Source organism: Onychomys torridus, unplaced genomic scaffold (genome assembly GCF_903995425.1).
Source record: "Onychomys torridus unplaced genomic scaffold, mOncTor1.1, whole genome shotgun sequence".
Lineage (NCBI taxonomy): Eukaryota > Metazoa > Chordata > Mammalia > Rodentia > Cricetidae > Onychomys > Onychomys torridus.
Genome location: NW_023412230.1, coordinates 1 through 9,308, shown reverse-complemented (window position 1 = coordinate 9,308; position 9,308 = coordinate 1). Strand labels below are relative to the sequence as shown.

The window sequence follows — 9,308 nt, the reverse complement described above, 5'->3', positions numbered from 1 at the left end:
TCACCCACAGGAACCTGGCAGAATGTATCTTTGAAAAGCTCTAGAAACTGGGTGAACCAGCCCAGGGCGTCCATGTCTCCCATCAGGTAAAGGAGACTCCCTGTCCTGCTGTGTAAGGCTGACACACTCAGACGACAGGACTCAGTTTCCACAGACCCTGGTGTGGGCAGAGACCCCGGCCTGGGAGCGGCCATGGCTGACAGCGGATGCAGGAGACCCAGGGACACCGTCTGTCCTGAGACAGGGGCATGACCCCAGCTGAGGGCTTTCTTCTTCCTCAGGACTGAGCCCAGCCCGAGGCAGAGGGAGGAGCTGCCCGCGGCCCTGCACCTGTGCGCTGCAGCGTGTCCTTCCCGATCTCCAGGTGTCTGCGCAGCCACTCCACGCACGTGCCCTCCAGGAAGGCCCTCTGTATCTCTGCAGCACCAGCCTGCTGCTACTTGCGCCGGGTGATCTGCGCCGCCGTGTCCGCCGCCGTCCACGTCGTCAGGTCGGCGTTCAGGGCGATGTATTCGCGGCCGTCGTAGGCGTCTTGTCGGTACCCGCGGAGGAGGCGCCCGTCCGACCCCACGTCACAGCCGTACATCACCTGGATGGTGTGAGAGCCTGCTGGGGACCCCGCGGTCAGCCCCGCCCACCCCGTCAGCCCCGCCCACCCCGTCAGCCCCGCCCACCCGCGGACTCCTCCAAACCGAAAGGGAAACCGAGTCCAGGTCCCCGACTCTCCTCCTGAACCTCGGACCGGGACCCGGGACCCGAGGCGACTCCAGCCCGGAAGTGGGGACGTGGAGGGGTCGTGACCTCCACCTGCGGTGGAAAGGATAGGTATAAGATTTATGGTAGATTATTGTATACAATAGTAAACAAATTTAGTAAAATAGCAGCCTTAGATAATTTGCACTGTAATGAATTTTTATATGTTGATATAAATATAAACTATTTTTATATTCCTGTTTAAGATAATTTATATATTGTTACAAATACAGAACTATATTTGTTATCATGTACACGTATTTTTACTCTTATTGGAAATATTTATATATTGACACAAATGTAAATTTATATCTGTCATATTGTATGTATGTCTTACTTCTGTTTAAGATATTCTGTATACTGATATATATTTAAGATTATCGTCATATTGCATATTGCACTATACATTCCTACCTCTGTTAAAGATAATTTGTGTATTGTCATAATTTAAAGTCATTGTCCTTTTACTGTACATTTGTTTACAGACTGTCTTGTTTACATGAAGCCTTAGACCTTAGGTTGTTTAGGTAGATAAGACTTATCGATTTATTGTCACCTATGCTTGTCATCTCTATAATTATGGTAGTTAGGTTATCCAGATTTATAGATACATAGATGGGATGGACAGGTAATCTTCAAACACTTCATGGACCTAGATAATATGCATTTAAATAACTTAGAAATCTGTTAATTGAGACACAATTGCTCCTGACAGCACCAATTTGATCCCGAGAGAATGCTGGGCTTCTAAGACATTTCCATTTGGAAGTCTGTCTTCTTGGCACAAAATGGCCTACTGGGCAAAGAACTGCCCTTGCCTCAACTGCTGACAGTACAAATGCTGTCCTTTCTGGACAAGCGGGACACAAGGAAAGTGACCACTGTACTCTGCCAAGACAGGGTAAGATGGTCTTTCAGAATTCCTGCTTCTGAAAATGGTCTGTCAGATACTCTAGGCCTGTAGCCAATTTGAATGCACCAATAATGCTGAGAAACATTAGGTGACTGTCCAGGCTGCCAGCTGTCTCTGTCTATTCTTGCAAGACTCCCGAAAGTTGCTTGCGTCCTTCTCCCATTTCTCAGGTATTATTATATTCCTTCTCAGGTCTTTGATGAGGTTGAAGACTAGCAGTTATAGTTATAACCTAGTATATATATATGTATATATATATATACATATATATATATTATATATTAGATAGATTATATTAAGTATTATATTCAGGTTTTTTAGGATAGGACACCTTTTGGAATGATCTTTGTAACATACCACCTACCCACGCTCTAGACTTCTCTGGATTTTAGTATGTGTTTTTTGCTTGATATTGTTTGCATTGATTGTAGTTCCATCTTATCTAGGTAATTATCCCTCATTACTCATGGACAATAATTAATAACCATTTCTTTGTATATAGTCTTGTATTTGGTTAGAACCTTCTTATTTAGACAAAAGAGGGAGATGTAGTGGGTAGCCATTCCAGCCTTGGCCTGGAAGTTCCAACCCCCATTGAGGCTTCAGTAATGGTCACACCTACAAGGCAGGCTGAGAGAGGATGTTGAGGACAAAGGATCGAGATGCCAGGGATCTCTTTGGTTCCTGGACCTGGACACTGGAGGAAGATTGAGCAGAGTTCTCCAGAGAACACCGCAAGACTGCGCCATACCTTTGCCAGACCCTACAACCAACCTATCCCTTCATTTGTAAGTTACCCCACAAAATAAACCTCCCTTCTAACTACGTGGAGTGGCCTTAATAGTTTCATACAGGCGCACACCACCATGGCTGCTTTCCCCGGGCATTCTTGATCTAGCATCACAAACAGAATGGAGGAAAATGTTCCTTGACGATCATCTGAAACTGTTGAGAATGTGCCATAACATAAACTGTCCCCTCAAAACCACAGAGAGAAGGGAAATGTACACTCAGTGCTCCTGGAAAACCGCTCTGTCTGTGAGAGTCATGGAGGGAGAATGGTGACCTTTGCCCTGTCCATCCCATCTGAAACCTGGAACATCTAGACCCTCCTGCCCCAGACCCTGGCATGCACACACTTACGCACACAGTGTCTGTGGAGTGTCCATTGCTAGACTCAGGGGAGGGCAGAAGCTGAGTGCCTGCACCCAGGGCCCTGACCCTCTGGATCTTATGTCCTACAGGGGCAGACACCACCCAAATAATCACCTACACTTGCAGAGGTGTGACCACGACAGCGCTCCACAGGAACGTACACTTGGGAGTGAGGTGCTCAACAGGAGATTTGAGTCTAAAAGGAAGGTTTCAAACCTTCCCTGAGAAGCTGAGGTCTGAGTATGGAGTGGAGCTAACTAGGGGGACCCAGAGGCAGGAGCCTTCAGGTCAGGGCCCAGCAAACCCCAGGCTGTCTGCAGGTGGAAGCAGGGCAGGACTGGAAAATGGAGTCCATGGAGTGAAGTGACAGGTAAACAGTAAACAAGAGAGCGGGAGAGGTGGGCCCCCCTCACAGGGCCTTGGAGACCAGGTTAAAGACGTGGGACCTGAACTCCAGTCAGTGGAACACCATTTAGGTGGAGAATGACACAATCAGATATCATTTAAAGTTCTCTAGGGTGGCAGGTGCAGGGGTGGGCAGTGGAGTGATAGACAGGTGGGGATGGGCACTGGACCGTAATCCCAGAGGTGGAGGCAGAAGGATCTTAAGTTGTATGCTAGCCTTGGCTACCAACCAACACCTGATTCAAATCCAAATCCATTATATAGAACAGGCAGGACACAACTCACAAAGACCTTCCTGCCTCTGTCTCCAGAGTGCTCAGATTGAAGTGTGTGTCACCACCTCTGGCGGTGACTGTTTCTCAGCATCAGGGAAGTTGGAACTGGAGAAAAAGTGGGCAAGCCCCCTCCCCCACCATGTTTCCTCCTAACTTGTTGTTGTTTAAATCCTGATGATTTTCTTTTTGACACTGGGTTTCATGTATCTGGAAATCAATATGTAGCCAAGGATCCTCCTGCATCCCCTCTGGAGTGGGAGGATTATAGGCTGTTCTCTATACTACTGTGTGAGCCATGCTCAGCCCTGATTTCCTTCTCCACCGCTCTCTCTTGACTTCTTCCAGTCTCTGCCTCTATTTCCCCTCTTTTTCTGGGACACTTGCTCTGCTGTGCTCTCCATGTAGAAGCCTCTGGAACAGCTGGAGGTGCCTCCTTCTGTCTCCATTCCTAGTGGAGTGTAATAGGACTTCAGGAAGCCCAGGGCAGGTGAGGTAGGCTGGAGGGCAAAGGCAGTGGAATCCTGGGTGGAGGAGCTGGTGTGCACTCAGCTTCTGGGCTAAAGAGCTGGGTCAGTAGAGGACTAGTGTCTGAACACGGTCTGAGAATGGAGTCATAGGAGGAGATTTTGAGTGCTGTGAGGAAACTCCATGAAACATTCCCCAGGTTCTTCACAACATGGAGTTGTTCTCAGAATGCTTTCCTCACCTGACATGTCTTAACACTCAGAGTACAAACTGTCTGAATGAAGTTGGCCGTGGCTGGAGGCTTCAGTCCTCTTCATTGTCAGGCTCCTCTCCCAGGTCCCATGGCCTCTAGAGACTAGGATTGATGGAAGTGGTTGCCATGGAGACATGGAGCCAGTTATCTCTTTAAAATGACCTTATTGGGGAAATCCCATGGAGTCTGAACCATTCATGACACAAAACTACAGAAATGTTAAATTCCTCAGATAGAGGACAAGGAGGTGGGACACTGCCCAGGGACCCACTGTTTGCTCATTTAACTAAACAGTGTGGATTTCCTTTTCTCTCTATTTCTTGTGCTACTCCATTGGTCTAGCCCAGGACCAGGAGTCTAGGGAAGATGGTATGACCCTTGGAGATACAGTGACCATCTCAACGTGACATGAAGAAGCCATAGCCTGGTCTTGTCCTAGATCTGACCTTCCTGACTCTAACTCCGAATTTCACACACATCCTCTTCCACTACTGGAGGAATGACCACATGGCTCATAAGGCTCTGCTTAGGTGACCCACGACTAGTGACATGGTGGTCCCCAAAGCCCCTGAGAGCTTCACTGTGGTAAAGGCCACCTTGCCTCCTCTCTTTTAGACAAAACATCTTAGTTTTTTTTTTCTTGACAAAAGTACCATGTTGGGAACTGACTTATTCTGGCTCACAGTCCAAGGGTACATTGCCGTCACAGGCCTGGGAGTCAAATGACAGGACCCTGAAGCAGCTGGTCACATCACAGGTGCCGTCAGGAAGCAGAGAGTGATGGGTAATGTCCTCAACTCACTGTCTCCACTTTATATGGCCCAGGATCCCCTGCTAGGAATGGTTCCATACACAGTTTAGATGTAAGTCCATATCAATTAGCATAAAGATAACCCCTCACAGATATTCTCAGAGGCTAACCTTTGTCTAGATAATTTTGTTTTTGTTTTAATTTGTTTGCTTTGAGACAGGGTCTCTTAACTAGCCCTGGTTGTCTTGGAACGCACTATGTAGCTTGAAATGGCCTCAAATTCCCAGAGATCCACTGCCTCTGCCTCTGCCTACTGAGTTCTGGGATTAAAGGTGTGTGTCACCATGCTTGGCTAGTCTGGATAGTACTAAAAAGTGACACCGAGGCTTGTCTGCTGGGTGATTTGGAAACATTAACCATCACAGTCTTGCACAGGCTGACCTTGAACTTGCCGAGTGGACAGGCTGAGAACTCCTGGTCCCTCTCTGTCTACCTCCTGAGAGCTGGGACCACGGCCTGTGTCACTCACCTATTGTCCCCATTCTGCAGGCCAGGACACCACAGACAGATCAGTGGCTTGTGCAGGTGAAGCTCCTGTCCACGGTTGCCTTCCTTCATCCTTCCCTACCTCTGTCCTCCACACAAGTCCAGCTGCTCTTGTGTATGTGTGTACATTTTATCTCTCCTCTTGCTCAGTCAGTAATGTGCCTTGACAGTGGGAATGTGGGGAGAAAATGCCCCATCTGGGGTTGGTGATTGAGAACTTGCACCCCCCTCATATGCCTCTTCCTCCCGGCACTGGGGAAGGCCTGTTGGCAGAGGGAGGGGACACATACCCAGGGAGACCTGCCCACTGGCCTGCTGCACAACCTGTGCATTGCTGGAGTACAAATTAAGGGAATGCAGCTGGGCATGTGGTGCACGCTTTGATTCCAGCACTTTGGAAGTAGAAGCAGGTAGATCTCTGTGAGTTCAAAGCTAGCATGATTAGGCAGCCATGGGGACATAGTGAGACCCTATCTGAAAAACAAAACAAGATGGAGTGTGTGTGTGTGTGTGTGTGCACGTGTGGGGTTGAGGTGGTTCCAGGATGGATGGTGCAGAATGGGGATTCAGTGAGGGGTGAGAGATCATCTGTACCTTTTGGGACAATGATGGCACATGGACAGATCCACCATACTCAAGGGGGCTGAAGGATGGACGGGCTGTAATTAGTGATACCAGGGATCACACAAGAAAGTCCAAGGGATCCAGGGGTCACACAAGAAAATCCAAGGATTCAGGGATCACACAAGAAAGTCCAAGGGATCCAGGGACGCCATCCAGCCCCGCCTGCAGCATCCGAGGCCCTGACACTTTACCTGCAGAGAGCCTAAGGAGAGGAGATGGGGCAGGATGCTGGGGGCAGTCTGGGGCAGAGGGTGCATTCATCCTGCTGCAGAAAGCCTGTCCCTGGAACCCTAGGCTTGTCTGGGACTCCAGACCCCTGGTCACAATGGTTCTCCCAGCCCACCCTCTTTTCTCTTTTCAGACATCAGTAGTGATGAGAATTTTCCCTTCAAACTTGCTCTGAACCACTGAGCCAACTCTCCAGCCCATCCAAATTAATTTTTAAATAGTTATCTATTGTGTGTTAACAGAAAAAGTTTAATCTGAAAAATAACCATTTTCCAAAATAAAGCAACAGTGTGAGAAGAATGGATCTGTGATCAATCACATTATGCTTTTCTGTGTCCCGTTCTTGGGGACATTTTGTTAGAAGATCACTGGATTTCCCTGTCTTCTTTGGCTTAATCACCATTTTGTTTGAAGTAACTGGGGAGAAACATCCAACTTCACAGTCACACAGAAGAGCTGTTATGTTTAATGTCTTCAGGATGGACACTCAGTGTGATACAACAACAAAATAACACTTTTTACCTTTTTTTGTGTGTATGTGAGCTGAGGATGGAACCCTGGGTCTTGCGATTGCTAGGAAAGTGCTCTACCACTGAGCTAAATCCCCAACCCTAGCTTTTTTTTTTTTTTTAAGGTTTATTTTATTTGATGTATGTGTTTTGCTTACATGTGGTTATGTACAACACACGGTGCCCGGCACTCTAGGAGGTCGGAAGAGGGCATCAGATTTCCTGGAGCTGTACAGGTGGTTGTGAGCTCATGGGTGCTGGTTCAGTACAAGGGAGGGACGGGGTTGACTGAGGAGAGGGTGCTGCCTGCAGGAAGCAGAGTGAGGCCCATGTGTCCCTCAGTCTTATTTATTGCTGTAATCATCAAAGTGAACCTGGCAGAGAAAGGGTGTATTTCATCTTACACTTCCACATCACCGTCCATCATCAAAGGGATTCAGGGCAGGACCTGGAGGCAGGATCCTGGAGGTGGGAACGAAGCAGATACCATGAGGAATACTGCTTCCTGGCTTGCTCCTCCTGACTGCTCAGTCTACTTTCTGAACACCCAGGAGCACTGCCTAGCTGTGGCCCGCCCACAGTGGGCGGGGCACTCCCATATCAGTCATTAAAAGAAAGTGCCCTAGAGGCTTCACTAAAGCAAGATGGGGGGAGGGATTTCCTCAGTTCAGGCTCCTCTTCCCACACAAGTCTGGGTTTGCGTCAAGTAAACAAACTCCAGACATCAGGAGCTCAGGATGCAGGGTCGCTGGGACTGAGAACTGGGGAGGACCTGATGAGCCCTCCCCCTCTGGAGCATCAGGGACTCACCCTCCTGGGGGAGGCTCTTGCTGGGGATCCAGCCTTCTGCAGGTCACAGAGCCTGGGAACAGGATGCAGAGTAGGTGAGGAAAATCACAGACTTCTTTTTCTGAGGGATCAAAGCTGCTTCTTCATGTTATTACTTTCTGTCCTTGCTCTGCTGTGTTCCTTTTGGTCCTGTTCTTCTACCCTGACTTTTCCCTTCTTCTATTTCCTGATGACTTCCTTCTAACTTCTTTATCCTTTCCTCACAGCTTATATACCCAAGCTTTAAAGCCACATAAAAATTAAAATGTTACATTTCATTTTTTAAGTTAATGATTACAATGTATACAAATAAAACATCATGTTTCCCATTTCCCTTACATGATTAAACATTTTACAAATTACAGGTGAAAAACAAATTATCCTCAAGACCCCTCATACAGTCAAACATTTATCTTTTAGACTTCTCATAGATCAGGAGCTTCCAATTCTGTCCAATTATCTTAAATAACTATCCAATTCTTTTTTTATTATTATTAAATTAAGTCCGTTGTTTAAATCTTAGTTTTAGCTATGATGCACACTGAAACCTGTGAACATATTTCCCAATTTGAAAAAGAGCTTGAGTTAACTCCTGGGACTGGATGGTTTTTCGTAGTCATTAACCTAAACCATAGTCTATACGGCTCCTCGAGAGAAACTCCTAAGTCCTGGCCGTGTGACACTTCCTTGGTCTTATTTTCTATCCTCTGCAAACCCTGCTCTCTCAGGGGTGGGGGCAATACTGTACCCTACCTTTATTTATATTAATTTTCCCATTAAACTAACCTCTATTACAACCCTTTACTCCATTTGTTAAAAAAAACTTTAATCATCAAAATTCTATTTAAACTAACACTGTTATTGTATAAAATCATTTCTGCAATTAAACAGTACAGCTGAAGAGGAATTATCTTCATAAATGAAACACAGGTAGAATTGTCTAGTGGAATGGGACCTTTCCATGAGATAATCACACTGCAACAAAGGCATGGGCATCTCCCTCTCACCCCTCACACCATGCAGGATACCAGAGAAAAATGGCGGCAGCAAACACCTAAAGGCACAGCAGGAGCAATAGACACTGTGGAGCTGCAGCCCTGGGGGTCTTGCCCATCTCAGATTCACCTGTCAGTGCCTTACCTTCTGGTGGGCCAGTCTCCTGAAGTTCAAGTGTCCCCTGCTGCTTCTCTGACATGGACTCTGGTAGGACCCACTGCTAGGATAGCTGACTGCAGAGGAGGGGACCCAGTGAGTCCCATCTCCACCCTGTCCCTCAGTCTTAAGGACCTTTCTCTCCCTTGCCTGGAGGGCGACATTGCTGATATAGTCCCAGGAGACTGATAAAGGCAGGGAAAGTGGAGATTGGGGAGAGAAGTGGGGACATTTTCTTCCTTCAGAACAGGCAAATCTGATTCTGCAGGGACTGAGGAGAGATAGGTAGGTAGGTAAGTAGATAATAGATAATAGATGGATAGATAGATAGATAGATAGATAGATAGATAGATAGATAGATAGATAGACAGACAGATAGATCATAGCTAGATGATAGTTAAGAGAAGAATCAGAAGGAACAATCTTTCTCTCTTTGCACATTCACAATTTT

General features: G+C 47.0%; 1 pseudogene; it reads right to left on the bottom strand.

The window, feature by feature from the left end:
* Positions 1-219: 219 nt before the first annotated feature.
* LOC118575559 lies at positions 220-8,900 on the bottom strand (annotated as a pseudogene).
* Positions 8,901-9,308: the final 408 nt, after the last annotated feature.